We start from the raw sequence: 17,485 nt of genomic DNA, 5'->3' as shown, positions 1-17,485 counted from the left end.
AAATGTTCTCGTTTAATAGCTTTGTTTAAATCTCTGGGGTCTAGGCATATTCTGAGTTGTCCATTTTTCTTTTCAACAATTACTAAGTAGCTTACCTATTCAGTAGGCTCATCAACTTTCTGTAACACACCCAAGGCTTCCATGCGATTTAACTCTTGTTTTAGTCTTCCTCTCTTTTCTACAGGGGTATCACGGAAGAACCTTGCATGTCTATATTTATTTTATGCTCTCCAGGCAAACAACCTAGACCTTCAAACAAGTCTCTGTATTCTGTAAACATTGATTTGCAGTCATCTTCTACTTGTGATGTCACCTTACAAACTTTCTTTAGCAAGCTTAGTTTCTCACAGGAACTTAATCCTAGAATCGGTTGCACATTTTTTCCCACAATCAGTAGAGATGTTTTAAACTTTTGTCCCTTATATTTCAGTGTCACTAAGCATGTACCTTTCACAGGAATTTCCTCCCCAGTACCCTGTAACTTTCACTTTGGCTGGATGAATTTTAGGTTTTACTCTGAAAGTCTTATAGTCTTAAAACTATATTAAATTCACCTGCGCGCCAGTATCAAGCTTAAAGGGAATGACAATCTTGTTCACATTTAAAGGGACAATCCATTCTTTCTTATCTGCACTGCAAAGTTCAATGCAATCCAAAAAGAACTCCTCTGTTTGTTTAACAGCATGCACTTTGATTGTTTTACTTTTCATTTTACAGCATTTGGCTTAAAGTGATTAAGTCTACCACATTTCATGCAGGTTTTACCATAAGCAGGGCACATTTTAGGATTGTGAGCATTTTCACATCTACTACAAATTTCCTGATTAGACTGTGGCTTAGACTGCTTCATTCTTGAGAATGGAGGTTTGCTTGGCTCGGTTTTCTGCACTACATGTAGGGCACCATCAGCTTCCTTGTGTAACTTTTTGGCTTGAAACCTAGTTATTTCTGCAGATCTGCACATAGTCACTGCCTTGTCTAGTGTTAGGTCTTGCTCTCTCCGCAGTCTCTATCTGAGTCCATTATCAGGAATTCCATAGACAATACCATCTCTAATCAGGGAATCCTTTAAATCGCCAAACTCACAGGTTTTACTGAGTGATTGCAGCTCTTTAACATACTGATCAAATCCATCTCCAGACTTCTAATCACATGTGAAAAACTTATATCTTTCATATGTCACATTTTTCCTTGGCACAAAGTAATCTTCAAACTTTTGCATTATAGAAGATAGCACCATATTCTGCCCCTCAGCAAACTGAAAACTATTATAAATGTCCAGCACATCCTCTCCTATCACATGGAGGGAAATGGATGCCTTTGTTTTGTCAGCCTCTGTATCAGCTCCACATGCAGCAAGATATATATTAAACCTTTGCTTAAATCTTTTCCAGTTCTCGGACAAGTTACCAGACATCAGACTGCCGGAGGAGCCAGTTTAGCCATGGTTAGTCACTGTTTGAAGAGAGGAGCACATGGGAGGCTTTGCAGACACTGGGCGGTATTCAATGTGAATACCTGCGAGGTGCAGCGAATCCTTTTTAGGATTCGCTGCACATTCGCCACGTTCCGGAGCCAGCGGGCTCCGGTATTCAACGTGTCAGGGGCTCGCTGCCCCTGACAGGCGAATATGAGCTCCTGCGGCGATTGCCGCAGGGAGCCTCAGGACGGAGCCAGGCAGAGAGATGGTAGTCTCTCTGCCTAGCCCAGACCTTTGTGGGGGCTTAGGTGTGCTCCCCGGGTGCCAGGCAGCACAGGCTGCCCCCCTGGCGGTGCCAGCAGGCTCACGTATATTCACTACACACGATCAAAATGATCGTGCAGTGAATATATGAATATGTAATGAGCGGCTCCGCTCTGGCGCCACCTGCTGGATGCTGTGTAAAAAAAAATAAAAAAAATAAAAATATTATTTTTAAAATTAAATATATATTCATGTGCTTACAGCACATGAATAAAAATAGCATGCCCCTCCTCAGAATAAAATTCCTGATTTTTTGACACCAAATGTAAAAAACAAAACACTTTATTTTAAAAGTTCACATTCCACTTCACCATAAAAAGATAGCGATTGCTACTCGGTGAATCATGGTGAAAAAAACCTAGAAATGTATTCGCCATGTGGTCATTGAATAGGGTGATTCACCGTTTTTGACAGAAATTCGCCAAACAGCACAAAATCGCCATAAAAACCTGGCGAATCAGGCTCATTGAATACCGCCCACTGAGTATCACAGCCTTACAGACTGCTTTCACACTCTGAGAGCACTAGCAGTCCAGTTAAACTTCTTCTGACACCATGTTTTGTTCATATGTTTGTAAATCCAGTCATAAGGACACAGAGACATGTGAGTTCACTGCTGTGCTGTTTTATTTCATCCAACTCCAGGCACACTGCCTCAGGATCACCCACTTCCCCTGGTCCTAGGGACCATCACCGAAGATTCAGGCTTACACACATTAGTAAGGGAGTGTCTACAAATATGAAGCATTCTAATACACTAAGGGCCTTGGTGGGGCCTATTCTAGTTCACTCTTAGAGGCAAATTCCTTCTCAAATGGACAAAACCATGTGCACTGCACGGGGGGGGGGGCAGATGTGACTTGTGCAGAGAGAATTCGATTTAGGTGGGGTTTTTCTTCAAAGTGAGATCTATATTGCAGTGTAAAAATAAAGCAGCCAGTATTCTCCCTGCACAGAAACAAAATAACTCACCCAAATCTAATTCTATCTGCACCTGTTACATCTGCCCCCCAGCAGTGCACATGGTTTTGTCCATCTGAGAAGGAATTTGTCTCTAAGAGTGAACTAGAATAAGGCCCTCACATCACACCCTTGGTGTTTTCAAATATCTTCATAATGGACCTAGAAGTATCTTCTGGTAGATATGTTAAATAGCATTACCATTTATTATTAAATTTTTCTACACCCTTTTCAATATCATAGTGAGCAAATCATCTGTCATGGTGTAAATATATCAGCAATTTGTTTTTTAGCATCTTGATAGAAGGGGCCGTTTTTTTCCAGCCATTGTATGAGTGATTTGGTTAAGCTGGTAAGTGTAACCAACAATTAATTTTTTTCCCTGTGGTTGCAAAGTTTGAAAACAGTTGGCATCACTTATATTATATATTGTATTCAATGCCCTGCCGGCGAGTTATTACCACATAGAAGTGCCGATATCTCGCCGTCAGGGTATTCAAACACACACCGTCTCCCTGCTAACCTGTTCCCTGAGGTGAGGTGGCAGTAGTGAGTGTGGCCATTAAAATGGCGAGGGTGGTCATGCATTTGCAGAGAACTTTGTTGTGTAAGGGGATTATAGGCAGCCTCTCATGAGGAGGATCCGGCCCCATCATTGAATTGCGGGGTTTCTCGGCGAGGATGGCTTATTATCAGTGAGCAAAAGCCATCCTCTCTGTACGAACCCCCTTGCCAGTGACATTGAATTCCACTATAAGTGTTTATTAGGATATCTTGTGTGTTCTAAGAGGTAATGCACCCTTTCTGTAAATTAATCTGGAAATTGAATACCACTACAGATTTCTGCCTTCTTTATAAATGTACTTTTATGATCACACCTTGTCCCACAATATTTTCTCCATGACTGAAGTGCTGCATGTTTAATGTCTTCTAAGAGATGTGTTCGGAGATTCAGCCATATCTCCTGGGGGCGTGGTGAACTCACACGAGCATGCCCCTAAAGTAAGGTGTAATTGCACATCCTACTTTAAACTGTGTTTTTCATACAGAAATTCATGTTGTAGTACTGCATGCGTGTAGCCAGACAAAGCAGAATCTCCTCCATTTGACAAAGCAGAATCTCCTCCATTTTGTTCAACTTCTTAATAATGGGGACATTTGTGGTCAAGGCTCCCCTAACAACTACAAAAAGAGTTTGTTTTGAATAGAGAAGGCATTCTAAGTATGAGACTGTTCAGGCAGTTCATTTCGGAGTATTATGTCAATCCTAGGTATTCACATTCCAGGCTGGTGGAATTTTGAGAATTTCATTCCGTATAATGAAATGAAATAGGTTTGCAATGGAAATATTACACTTGGAGAATCTTCACTGATAATGTACCCAGGGCTTTGAAGAGCTTGACAGATGTGTACTGCTATAGCTGCAGAAGCTGCCTATTCTCTTAGAAACAATGCTGTTTTATAGACTGCTCAGATCAGTGAACTGAAAATAAAGGACAACCTAAGAACTAAGGCAAATCATAGCATTTTATATCATATGATTAACTTTCCTAATGCTAACAGCATTTTCCTGTATTATTAAATACTGTTAAATATTGAGTACTGTGGCTACTATGGTTCTCTTACTCAGTGAAGTGCTGCCATGCCTAAACAATGATATACTAGTATAAGTATACTGTGATTTCTTGTTTAACCTAACAAGTCATTATCTTCAAGTTGAGACCCATATGTATATTTCCTTTAACACATAATTTCCCTGAACAGTTGAAAATGTTATACCCCATCTACTTTTAGACTGACAGACGTGTTCCCTGCAGGAAGCAGAGGAGATGCACCAGGCATATGCAGAACATGAAGGGACCTTCTGAACCTTGTGAACAGGTGGGTGAACTTTTGCATTGTGGTTTAACCCCGAAATGCCACTCATATTTTAATTTATCGTAATTTTTTTTTTACGTTTTGTTTTCTATATTTTCAAAGTGTTTCGCTCTATTCCTCTAGAAGAGGGTACGTTTCCTAACTTTTTTCCTAACTCCCAGAAAATCCCACTGCCACCCCTCTTCCAGCACCCGATATCTCTTCGCAGATGGCATGCGACATTGGGTGCTAGAAAAAAACACTGAGCACCACAAAAGATGCGATCAGATGCAATGGGACATTGCATTGCGAGGTGATCTGATCGCATAAGTGTATGGGCACCATAAGTCCATATCTGAATCATGGATGTTAGCTGCTAATTTAAAGCTGTGTACACACGGTGCAATATATTACTCAGTGTCCGGTTTTCATCAGCGACCAAAGATGTTCTCTGAAGAACAGGAGACTACCGGGGGAGCTGCAGAGGGAAACAGTTGATCACAGGAGCAAGCTCCTAACTTTTTTCCTAACTCCCAGAAAATCCCACACAATTGTGGGATAAGGGAAAAAAATGAAAAGCACCAACCATAGCAAACATGTATGTGAAAGGATTTGAAAGAATGTACTTATATCTAGGACAATGGTTCACTGACTTTGCCAGATGTTTACTGAAAATGACCATCATTCCTACAGTACATATTGTGTTATATATGTACCTTAGTTTTGAGATTAAACTATATTGAAACTACTGTAATTTATTTATCAGGCTTTACATGTCATTGGGCCCCATTCAGTTGAGTTTCTGTTGCTTACATAGGAGCAGCAGCAAAAGAATTAACTTTGTAATGCTGCAGGAGGAGCTACTCCTCTTAGTACTTTACTGATCCGAGCGGCATCTTAGGATGCAGTATTGGTCATCTCCGGCACCATCAGTTGACTGTGTGGGTTGCACAAGCTGGCCACCGCACGAGCTACCAAGAGGCCAGGAACTCTCCTTTGACAGGCAGGGATACTGACCTTGTCTCTCCCCTGCAATGTCGGCCATACTGTATGCCATTCTTTTGGGAAACTGATGTCATCACCACCCCCTCTTCACTCTCCAGACATCAGCAGACTGTCAGTTACTGAGGTCCTGCTGCTCTCCTGAGTCGTAGGGCCCTTCCGCATAAGCACAAAACAGGCACTTTGCAGAGAAGGATGGCACTGCCCATACACATGTGAGATATTGTATGCAATCATTCGATTTCGACCACATCTGGCCGATAAATCAAATGATTCTATACATTTTTAAGGGCGGCCGCTGATTGGATGAGAGAGCTCTCTCTCAGCCAATCAGACAGCCGCCCACTGTTTCAAATTCATCTGCTGCCGCTACTGAGCCCCGCCACCTGAAAGCGCTCCTTCACAGGGCTTTCAGGCTAAACCGCTCCAGTTCCCGCTCCACAGCTGCAAGCGCTCAGGTGTCCTCTTCACCACCACCCCTCTTCCAGCACCCAATATCTAATTGCAGATGGCATGCGACCTCAGGTGCTGGAAAAATACACTGGGCATCACAAAAGATGCGATCAGATGCGATGGGACATTGCATTGCAAGGTCGCGTTGCATCGCATCTGATCGGATGAGTGTATGGGAACCATATGTCTATATCTGAATCATGCATGTTAGCTGTTGATTTAAGTCCATATTTTGTCCAAAACAAAACAAAACAAAACAGTAAAGCATGATTTCCTGCCTGATGTGCTACCTAATAAGACAAGGCAATTTGTTGTGGTGGGGTTTGATTATCATGAAACTGCAGAGCTACAAATGTGCAAATATACATAGCAGTTTATACAGGTGATACAGATGTCAAGTCTGCCACTCCTTGTGTGAGCAAAGCACCAGGTAGATTCATCCAAACATCATGTTGCATACAGGTTTTCAGATGGTTCTTGTATTAAAAAAAAAAAAAAAAAATTGAACTAAAAATTTATACAATGCAGAACATTTATATCAAGCCTTTTTGGCATTCAATCCTCCTCTAATGTTCTTTCTTTCATGCTCAGCATGTGTATATTAATGATCTTACAGTATTTGAATACAAATGTGTCTTACAGTTACACAGTAAGGTTTGATTAGTAGCAGTCATACGCAGGTTTTTACTGATGCAAGTCAGAAAATGGTTTTGCTAAAGACTATGTTGGTAGTTAAGCAGAGATCCATTGGTCTCATAATAAAGGTCTATATTTCATCCTAAACGTATATTGATTTCTAATTACTACAGTCTAGATTCCTGGGTATGCTAATCAGAGTTTGAAGGGCTCCAAATTAAAACCTATTCTTTTCTATTATTCACATTGCAAGGTAATTGCTACCTGTGGCGGTGTGTTCAGTAAGATTGCATGAGTCATGACTACATTAAAAGGAAACCTTTGACAATCTTCACAGCACATTATTTACAAACTGGAAAATTGATTTCTTTAGTATCTTTTATTACTATTTTCAGCAGAGCGTATCATTTGGTTTTAATAAAAGTACTCTAAACTAGTCTATAGGCTTTGAGTATGTGTGTGCACATGCGTGTTATGTGTATATGTGGGTATATAATCCCCAATCGTGCAACATTACAATGGTAACATCACCTCCCCCCCCCTTTCCTGAAGTTTTCCAATTGAAAGGGGTCTATCTTTCCAGCTTTAATAGCTGAGCTAACATGTATTCCTCATGAGCACCACACATTATGCATCATTGCTAACCAGGTACAGTGCAGTGTTTCTAAGGGTCTGATTCAGAGGTAGATGCTGCTGTTATTTTATTGCTTTGCAGTTGTCCTCTGGTTTAGGGCCACACATACTCATGTGTAGATCCATGGATGCACATGCGGACATCCTGAGTAATTTGAGGGTTATGCATATGTCTAATGTCCACACATTTGATCCTATGCTGTCTTCAGACGCAGCTGCAGATTAGAGAAGCCAGCAGTGGGCGTCTTTTTACTGAAAATGCCACCTGCTGCGGATGTGTACAAAGATGCAGTGGCTATGGTATTACAGTTCCCCTCTGAATCATCCCCAAAATACTAATTTTAAAGTGATCCCTAACAGGTCATGTCTCACAGATAACTTTCCATGGAAACTTATGAGCTATTTACTGAGCCAGGTAAATCGTTACTGCATGATTAAGAAGGTATGTTGGCCTTATTGGCCGAATAGGAAGCTCCTGCCTTGCAACTATTCTCCATTTCCAAGAAGATTAGAGGCTGTAAAGATGCCGATAATTCAAAGAAAGACTGTGCTGGGAATCTGTCCTCCATTTTGTTCACATTTTTTACTTGTGCATTTATGAGGTACAGTAACACAACATTTTATAGGTTGTACAGTTAAGTAATACCTCATAATACATATATTATAAAGTCCAACAAGCAGAATACATTACAAGGCTAAAAAGCAAAAAATGCTAGTAAGGTAATTTAAGAAAAATACATGCAATAGTACAGAAAAGCTAAAACTATAATTGCAAATGATAAAACAAGCATAAAGCATTATATGGCGGAATGCAGTTAGGTAGGGATGGTGAGAAATGATAATATAATGAGGAGGCTAGATGAAACCACACCAACAACTGTAGTGTGAGGCTTGGTGAAAAAGGTGTTTCATTTTTTTTTTTTAAATGATTGTTTAATACTTTGGAGGCTGGTAGACCATTGAGCTGATTGGGCTTGTAAGTGTATTCCACAGCTAGGGAGTCGGATAGTTAGGTAAAACAATTGTGGGTTCAAGACATGGGTGTATAATGTCCCTCTAACATATAAACCCCAGCTGTAATCCAGGGTTTTATTATTTACACCCCTTTCATTTCTGGGTGATGGACCTGGGTTATTCCTGGGTAGTTACCGTTCACATTGGACCTGGGTCTTCCAGTGGGGTGCCGGATGACTGACCGGCAGTCGGAATTCCGACAGTCATTACACTGATGTCGGAATCTCGACTGCTAAAAGCCAGACAGATAGGCAGCAGCTATTCTCCCTTGATGGGGTCCAAGACCACCATAGAGGGAGTATAAAATAGGTGGCGAGCTCAGCAGTCGGTATTCTGACGTCTGGCTAATGACTGTCGGAATCTCGACTGTGGGTGTGTTATACTTCACCCCTTCCAGTGACCATTGTTTTATGCCTAACAGTAGACGCTTTGAGATGATGTCTCTCAGCCTGCAAGTGACCCAAAATAGCCTGTGACATCCAAGGCAGGCAGGTCTGTTCACGCATAGCCGAGACCCGGGTCGAGCCGCAAGCTCCATCAAAATCCCAAGTTTAAAGTGAATGGGGTATAAGTAACAATGGAAAATAATATATTTCTTATTGTTTTTGTTGGTGATGTACTAATCAGTTTGTTTCCTCCTAGCTCATGGACAGAAAAAAAAAAGTTACTTATCAGCTACAATGAATGGAATAGGTTTACTTTAGAACAAACATCAAACGTTTAAATTTTATACAAATTACATTACGACACAGTTTACATAGTGATTGCTGCTGTGCCAATTATGGCATGTATTCAATGGGTAGAATCGCGTCCGGCAGCGAATCCTGTGTAGGATTCGCTGCACTTTCGCCGCAATTCTCCCTTTGGGGAGATTCGCCTGGCAGCCACCCCTCCGCCCTATTCAACGCCTCAGGGGCTCTCTGCCCCTGGCGGTGAATTTTAACCCCCCCCCCCCCCAGGTGAATGCTGCCGGGGAGCTGGGGGACGGCTGCAGGCAGAGAGATGGAAGCCTCCCTGCCTGCGTCAGACACTGTGGGGGTGAAGGAGGGCTGTCAGGGACACAGGGAGAGCCCCCCAGAGCTGGCAGGGGGCTGTGTTAGGGAGCCGCTACACTCACTGGTCCCGATCGTGCATATGTAATGATCAGGACCAGTGTGCAGTGAATAAATGAATATTAATGAGCGGCTCCCGCCCCCTGCTGGTGAATGTGTAAAGAAAAAATTGTTTAAAAAAAAAATAAAATAACAATTAAAAATATATTCATGTGCTGCAAGCACATGAATACAAATAGCATGCCCCGTCACAGAAAAAAAAATCTGATTTTTGACACCAATAAAAACCAAAAAAAAAAAGCATTATTTTAAAAGATCGCATTCCAGTTCTTCTAAAAAAGATGACGAATGTAAAATGGAGAATCATGGCGAAAATCAGTGGAGAAAGCAGTTCTCCATTCGAGCATTGAATACACTCTCGGTGAATCCCAGTGAAAACCCCGTTGAAATACACCAGCGAATTGCAGCGAGCATGAAATGGAGAACTGGCGGCATTCACTGTTCGTTTTCGAAAAAACGGTGAATCGGGAGCATTGAATACTGGCCTATGTTGTAACAATTCAGGGTTTCATCTATTTCTGTTATATCCAAGACATTTTATTGTAGCTTTCAAAAATAAAATAAAAAAATTGGCAAGTACAATAATATTCGACAGGCAGGGGGACAGGCTTTGTTAGCAAAGCAAAAAAGCACACAAATGGGAAACCATGTTGCTCTGCAGGTGGGGCAGATGTAACATGGGCAGAGAGATTTAGCTTTGGGTGGGGTGTGTTCAAACTGATATCTTTATTGCAGTGTAAACATAAAACAGACAGTATTTTCTCTGCACAGAAAAAATATAACACCCACATCTAAATGTTTTCTGCACATGTTAAATCAGCCTCACCTGCAGTGCAACCCCGCCCCCTCGGTTCCTTTATATACAGGTTCAAACGCTGTTGTACACATACAAGTGTTGCATATAAATTAATTAGTGCAGACTCATTAAGTGGTTTTGTTGCATCACATTGTATCAAAGATGCATGTGCAAAAAAATTAGATCAAAGCAAGTCTACTTGCATGGGACCTTGTGCGCTGAGAAGAGATGTTTGGCACAACTGCAAAAATTGTGTATGAGGACACATCTGTATTTTCAAAAAATGCCACACATTTAAATTTTACATAGCTCGAGACCATAGCACCCCCTACTACAGTTTCTAATATACACATAGTTTCACTTGAATAGGTGGCTTAGTGAAGTGCCTAGCTGTGTACCAAAATCATATGTTTTAAATGTTTTCTGTAGGTCCCAACTGGCCACTAATAATATCTATAAAATGACAATAAAAGAGAGCATATACACAATACATTTTTACAAAATATTTAATTTGTATCCAAAAATATAAATATTTGTTAGCCTCTTTACTGAGATATAGAGTTCCCTACACAATATAGGGGTTTATTCATCCCTGATCACACGGCTGCAAATTCGCAGGTTGGGCGATTATGGATAGAATGCGCATGTGTAGGGATTATAGCGTCCTGCGATACAATCCTGCTAATGTTTTTATTGCCGACCGTACGCAAGTTGATTGGCAGCAAGCCAGCGTTTGGGGGGTTGGTAAACCGCAGTTTTCTTGGAGTGTCAGGGAAAACGCAGGTGTGTCCAGGCATTTGAGGGAAAGGCGTGTGACCCTGATCCAACTGCTTCCATCACAGCTGCCGAGTAGATCCTGGGCTACGCACAGACTGCACACACTGAAAATGTAATTCGATAGTTAGCAGCTTGCGAATGGATTTGTAGCTAATCACGAACCAGCTAATTTTTACAAGCTGTGCTAAGCAATTTGCAGTCTTCCATAGGGTGGGATTTCACTCTGGCAGGTGGGGGGGGGGGGGGGGGGGGGGGGAATATACAGCACCTGATCACAGGGCTCTGTAAGTTAGCAGAGCAGCGATCATGTCTGAATAACCCCCATAATAGGTATCATCTGCACAGTGGGCACGTCTGCTGGCCCCACACCTAGTCTCCAGAGCGGAGAAGTGCTGGGCAGAACAGGCACTGCTGCTGCTACTGAGAGAGCACCAGCCCAGTACCCAGGAGCAGAGGAGCGGTGGGGACAGGCTGGAGATTTCAGTAGTTTCATTGAAAGTTGCCATCTGTCATGTCTGTCAGCAAGATAGCACCACCCTCCCCCTTCCTTGCACTGATGACTGCACCGCCGGCACCCCTACGATGCCGACACTGCCAGCACCCACACATTAACGAGACTGCTGGCACCCTTGCACTGTTAGCACAGATGCCCCCTACACTGAGGGTACTGCTGGCAGTCCTGCACTGCTGACACAACTGCCACCCAGCAATGTACACACTGCCAGCACTCCTGCACTGCCAATGCCATGCAGCCACACCTCTACATTTTGCAAGCTTTCCTTAGGAGTGAAATTTACCTATTTTGAAAAAAGGGGGCGCACCTTTCTGGCACAGGGCACCAAAACGTCTAGTGCTGGATGCAGGTAATAAGGAAAGGAAATCCTATTTTCATGCATTCACTATTTCGCGGTTTTATTTTGTTAAATATTATGATGTCAACATTGTTAAAATGACAACAAAAATGTTGATATCTGCAAAATGCGGATGTGGAAAAAAGTCAACATGTGTGATATGTCATAGTGAAAATAAGGACAATACACAGTATTGTTAAATATAGGTTTAGTATTAGGGTTAGCTTAAAAATTGCTTGTCATTTCTACTGAATGTCAACATGTTGAAAGTGCCAATATAATGCATGCCAACATGGTAATTTTATGCATAATATACGGAAACCATCTTTTTTATCACGTGCTTGAAGAGTAGGGAGACTGAATTGTTCCCAAGACCTCAGTACTGTGAGGAAGTCTCATTCTGTAGCTCCACTTGGTTCATACCAGTAGTAGTAGTAGCTCCAACACCCTCAAGGCTATGCTGTGCACCTACCTGCGGTGTGAGAATCACCACCTGACTGAGAGAACCCAGGAGCATCAATCAGAGCAACATCATGAGATCCCCACAACCTACACAATGCTTTGTCTGCTGGTGAGGTCATACAGATTTTCCTGCCTCTAATGTTCCAACATGATGCTTTTTGACCTCATCAAGACTCCACTTGAGCCACTGCACTGTCACATGCCGTATCAGGCCTGCATAAGCTGCTGTGTGCTTTGCATTTTTTTTATACTGGCCCCTTTCAGTCAGTTTCGGGTAGAGTGCTAGGTTCAGTATTTCCCAGCTTACCTTTACAGGAACCTGAGACAGGTAATCCGTGCACTGATCCCCTCTGCAACATCTACAGTACATGTGCTTTCCCAGCCTAGAGTCACAGTGGCAGGAACTTAGGGTATCTTTCTATAGTCTCTCAGGCATGTCTTATGTTCTGGGAGCTATAGATTGCACACACACACTGGGCTGAGACACCCAGAATACTGCACATGTACATACTAATAGGCATCATATTTATTCCATGAATGTGCTTCTAACCTAAAAATGTGACTGGCTACCCTGTATCGTGCCATGATGCCTACATCCTCAGTAATTTATACCTGTCTGCAAAATTTTAAGGTGGGTCAAATGCCACAGGGATGGTTGGTGGGCAAGTTATATGTATGTGTTAATGAAGCAGCTAATATAGCTTGTTACTATATTGTTCTAATTCATTCCCACCTCCAGAACAGGTGATTTAGGCTAAACTGTTGCTTCTAAATTATGACTCCTTTGCCAGATCCGCAAACTCCTGCTGAGCAGAAGTATAATGAGGCACACAATCCATGGTAGAACGCACCTTCGGGCTATTAATGGCAAGGACCAGGTGATAAATCGAGAGGCATATTATAATATTCAGCAGAGGTGTCTGATATTGTGATCTGCTGCTGTCTGTTGCATAATCCCAGATTATATTAAACACTCTTCCAGATTATGCAATAGACATCAGGAAGAGGTTTTGTTTCCAATAATTGACTATGGAAGTACAGAAAGCTGTAAGTTATTTTTTTTAAATAAAAAAATAAATACCACAAAATGATATTCTTCGGTTAAGTGTATAAAATTAGTGTAATGTTCTAATTTTGTATGGGCAGAAACCTATGCATTTGAAATAATGTGTTTCTAAAATTGTTATAACGACACGCAACGTAATTTTTAGTTTTCTAGAGTGTGCATAAATGTTTCCAATCTTTTCCTTTATTAATTAGTGTGCATGTGATACATTTGGCCAAATAGGAAGGAAGCTGATTTTGTTTTTAATTTGACAGGTAATTTCATGATGTGTTTTTGGTAAGGAATTCCAAAACTGAACACTGAATCCCTTGTTAAAATAGACCAAAATCAAATTCAATTTGAAAATTGAATGCTGATTTGAATATTAGTAAATAAGGGATTTGGTAAGGGGTTTGCAGTTCGATTTTAATTCTATTTCAGGAGATTTTATATCGAATACCAAATTGAAGGTTAGTAAACTTACCCCCAGGTTCTTCTGTGTATGTATAACATGGAAAACAAGCTCTTTGTATAAGAAGATTAAAAATAAATGTCACAAAGGTAGATGTATTATGTAAAAAACCCGATCAATGGTTGTCATTTCTCTGTCAACCTTCTTTAGAGCCTATGATACAAGTTTGTTAGATGTATAGTAAAGTGTACATGGGAGTTTAATGAGATGCTGCTGACAGGAGAGCTTGTAGCAGTCCATGCGTTATTTTCAGTAGGCTCCTGTCCACTGCTTCCTTTCCACTTCGCAGTAAGCGTCTATAAACAGCGTGCTACAGGTTTTTTTTTCCAGACAGATATCTTTTACTTAGAGCTATTGTGATTCAGTTGTCTGTGAACTGTGTGCAGTATGTAAAGGAAGAAAACATTCCCTGCTGGTCTGAAATCTAATTTGACATATTTAGGGGGAAAGAGTAAAAAATTAAAACTGAGCATGTGATACATTTGTGGTAGGTTTATGGGCAAGTAAATCTTATATAACATTTTTTTTTCCGCCTCCTGCTGTTCTTTGTTGTTTTTCATTATTGCTAAGTGTTTGTGCTTCCAGGCAAAACAACATTGGATGCTACAGAAAGATAGAACATCAGACATAACTGCCGGCTGTCGACATCCTCTTATTATTAGACTGGGTTAGTGTGTGGCCCATGCAGCTCAGTATATGTCAATATGCTATGCAGCTCTACAGAGAATGCTCATGCAAATCACATGTGTCCCTGCCTCTATGGAGCTCACAATCTAATTTCAGGCATTATAATGTATACACATAATGAGTAGCTAATTAACCTAACCTAATCTTTTTATACTATACGAGGAATCTGGAGCACTCAGAAGAAACCCACATGGATGCACTGATAGCAACCTGGTTGGAACCCAACCTAATGCTAGTCATTGTGCTGCCTATAATAGTAACACCTCTTACACATACTGGTCCTGATTCTGAATGAGTCAATAAGCTGTGCAGCTCAAAGCTTACCGAGTCCCAGAAGGCCGCCCTGACAAAATGCGCCTGCTGCCATATCCCCTTGCAACCATGTGAGGGGATGTGTTACGAAGACACAGTGCCCAGCGTTTGCATGGGAACGTCCAGCGTTTGCATGGGAACGCCCATGAAACGCTGCCCATTACTGTGTCAGAGTGCCGCACCAAACACCCCTCCCCCCACACACACACACACACACACACACACACACACCCCCTAGGGCTCTCGCACAGAAGTCCTGCACATATGACAATATGCACATGTGCAGAACTTCACCATCGGTCCTCCGTGTGAACGAGTGGGATCCTTCGGCAACCAGAATCAGGGCCTTGATCCGGATAATTCACCACACTGATGGGACTAGAACCAAAGAAGAGAAGAAGAAGAAGAAATATTGGATCTGGGTTATTCACAAGAATGACTAGATCGGAGCTGAAGATTCTGTATTTTTTATTGAAATGTTTTTGATTATAATAACAACAAAACACGGGGGTATAGCAGACACATTCAACAATTACATAGATATTAAAGCAAGGAGTACAGGATACATATACAGTGAGATATAGCCAACCTAGTATTAAGAGTATCTAATCTGCATCATGAACTGGCCATAGATCAGGTACCCGAATGCGCCATCTGGGATCGCCCACCCATCGCCAAAAACAGGAGAATAATAATAAAATATATAGGAATACAGATTATCACTGCAATGCCCAATAAAAGTAAAATGTCAAGCTAGTAAAAACAGGTTCAATTGCCTGATCAAATGGAGAGATAAGAAATATAAATTAAAATAACTCAAACTACCCAAAGCAAACCTCCCCAAAACCCCCCACCCTGTATAACCTAACCCAGTTCTAGGCATACTTGGATCCCTGAAAACTGTACCCGAACCCACTCCCACACCAAACTATACTAACCTAAATAGACCCCCACACACACACACACAAACACCAAGGATATATAAAGACATGGACTAACTGGGGCGATATGTTAGCAATCTTAGCTGGGGCAAACCTGACCTACCCACCAAGGATATAAAGGTCAAGCCGCACTCCAGCCAGATATCAACAACCAGAGGTAGCATTTTAGAATAGGATAATTAAATAATATAAACAACCCAGTTTCAGAAGTTTAAAGTGGCCCAAAGCAGGAAACACAGGACTATAGGATCATCAGGATATAGACTTTAAAACTAGCCCCAACTCTCCCGTAACAAGTATAGCTGCTTAACACATATCATACAAATATTTGCCTGTGTAATACGCATATTATAGCAGGGAGAAAACAACAAAAAACAGAGAAATGCACAATAATATGAAAAATAAACAGAGATATACAGAAAAAGTATCCAAGGTTTCTGTGCGGCCCAGGAATCTAATCCGGCCAGTCCTTTAAGTTATGAAGGGATTTAGGAGTAAGAAATAGGATAGTCCCAAAGGATCTCAAACACACCGAAAGAAAAACATGACATTTGAGTACAGGTATCAAGAGTTCCATATCCGCCAAAATAATCAATACAGGATGACCTGGGTAATTCCCACCAGCATCCGAACATGGTATAGGGAAAGACATCAGGGAACACTCCTCCATAGAGCAAGGAATTTCAGGATCTGTATGTGCTATAGTTCCACGGCTATCAGCCATATCAAGAGGATGAGATATCTCAGCGGCCAAAAATCCTGGTTTGGCAACAATACTCTGGGTAGAAGCAGCAATCGCCCTAAGCAACAAGCCCAGGTGATCAGCCATAATAACTGTGATACACAGTATAATTTTCCTATAGCAAAATGGTGGCTAGCACACCACTGGGGCTCACCAGCTATCAGGTAGGACAAATAATGCTTCAAATGCTCAGTGTATTACAACAGTGTTCCAGGTAATGCTGGAGGCAGCCATCTAGGAAGAGGAGGCAGAGAGCAGGAATACCTAGTGTCAGGACTCAGGCTATACTGCTACCCTCACCCCACCAAGGTTGTAAAGATGATCCTGCACCACTGAATATCTCAAAATGGCGTACCCTCCGCAGAGGGACGGAGGCCAGCGGGCCTGCCGAGGAGCACTAAGCGTCCCCTGTCATAGTAAAGGGAGAGAAGCAGAAGTGGAGATCCACTCACAGGGGCACAGAAATATAGGCGGCCGCAGTGCATGCTCAGTCAGTGCAAACAGAGCTCCCCAAGATGGTGCCGTTGGAAGCAGAGGCCGAGATAGGACAAGCAGTTCTCCTCCACACACTGACCAGGGCACTTCAGGTGACTGTTAGAGGGAGGTAAGCAGTATAACTTGCCTGAAAGAGCCAGGATCAGATAAAGATCCGAGACCCCTCATAAACCAGATTAACATTGTCCAGAGAGAGGTCAGGGATGTTCTCCCCCTTCCAATAGTACAGATCACTTATCAGACTTTGCATCCTATCTAGTTCCATTCCAATGTGTAAGGAGTTTGTACAAGTCACTTTAAAGAAGTGGAATCGTCCTTTTATGTAGAAGGATTAATTACTGTGACATTCATTAGTGTCCGGCATGAAACTGGTTAAAAACTATGGAAGGTGGGAGGGATGAGGGAATCTGCAGGTATAATTTCACTTCTCTCCCCATAGCCTGTGGACGTTTCTTGGGCTATATGTTGGGAATGACCATTCCTCTTAATCTGTG

General features: G+C 41.9%; 1 protein-coding gene across 7 annotated transcripts in view; it reads left to right on the top strand.

Annotated features, from left to right (window-relative positions):
- The window catches only part of ARVCF (ARVCF delta catenin family member), a 576,304-nt gene that overhangs the window by 39,891 nt on the left and 518,928 nt on the right, over positions 1 to 17,485 (top strand). For 6 of the 7 annotated variants that reach the window (XM_083149617.1, XM_083149662.1, XM_083149609.1 and 3 more), the window contains exon 2: positions 4,499 to 4,585. The exons of the other annotated variant lie outside the window; for it this stretch is intronic. The gene's annotated coding sequence lies outside the window, so the exon portion shown is untranslated. The remainder of the gene's footprint in view (positions 1 to 4,498; positions 4,586 to 17,485) is intronic. 7 annotated transcript variants of the gene reach the window in all.

This window comes from Crinia signifera, chromosome 1, assembly GCF_055691185.1.
Source record: "Crinia signifera chromosome 1, ASM5569118v1, whole genome shotgun sequence".
Lineage (NCBI taxonomy): Eukaryota > Metazoa > Chordata > Amphibia > Anura > Myobatrachidae > Crinia > Crinia signifera.
This window is presented reverse-complemented; position numbering and strand designations above follow the sequence as displayed.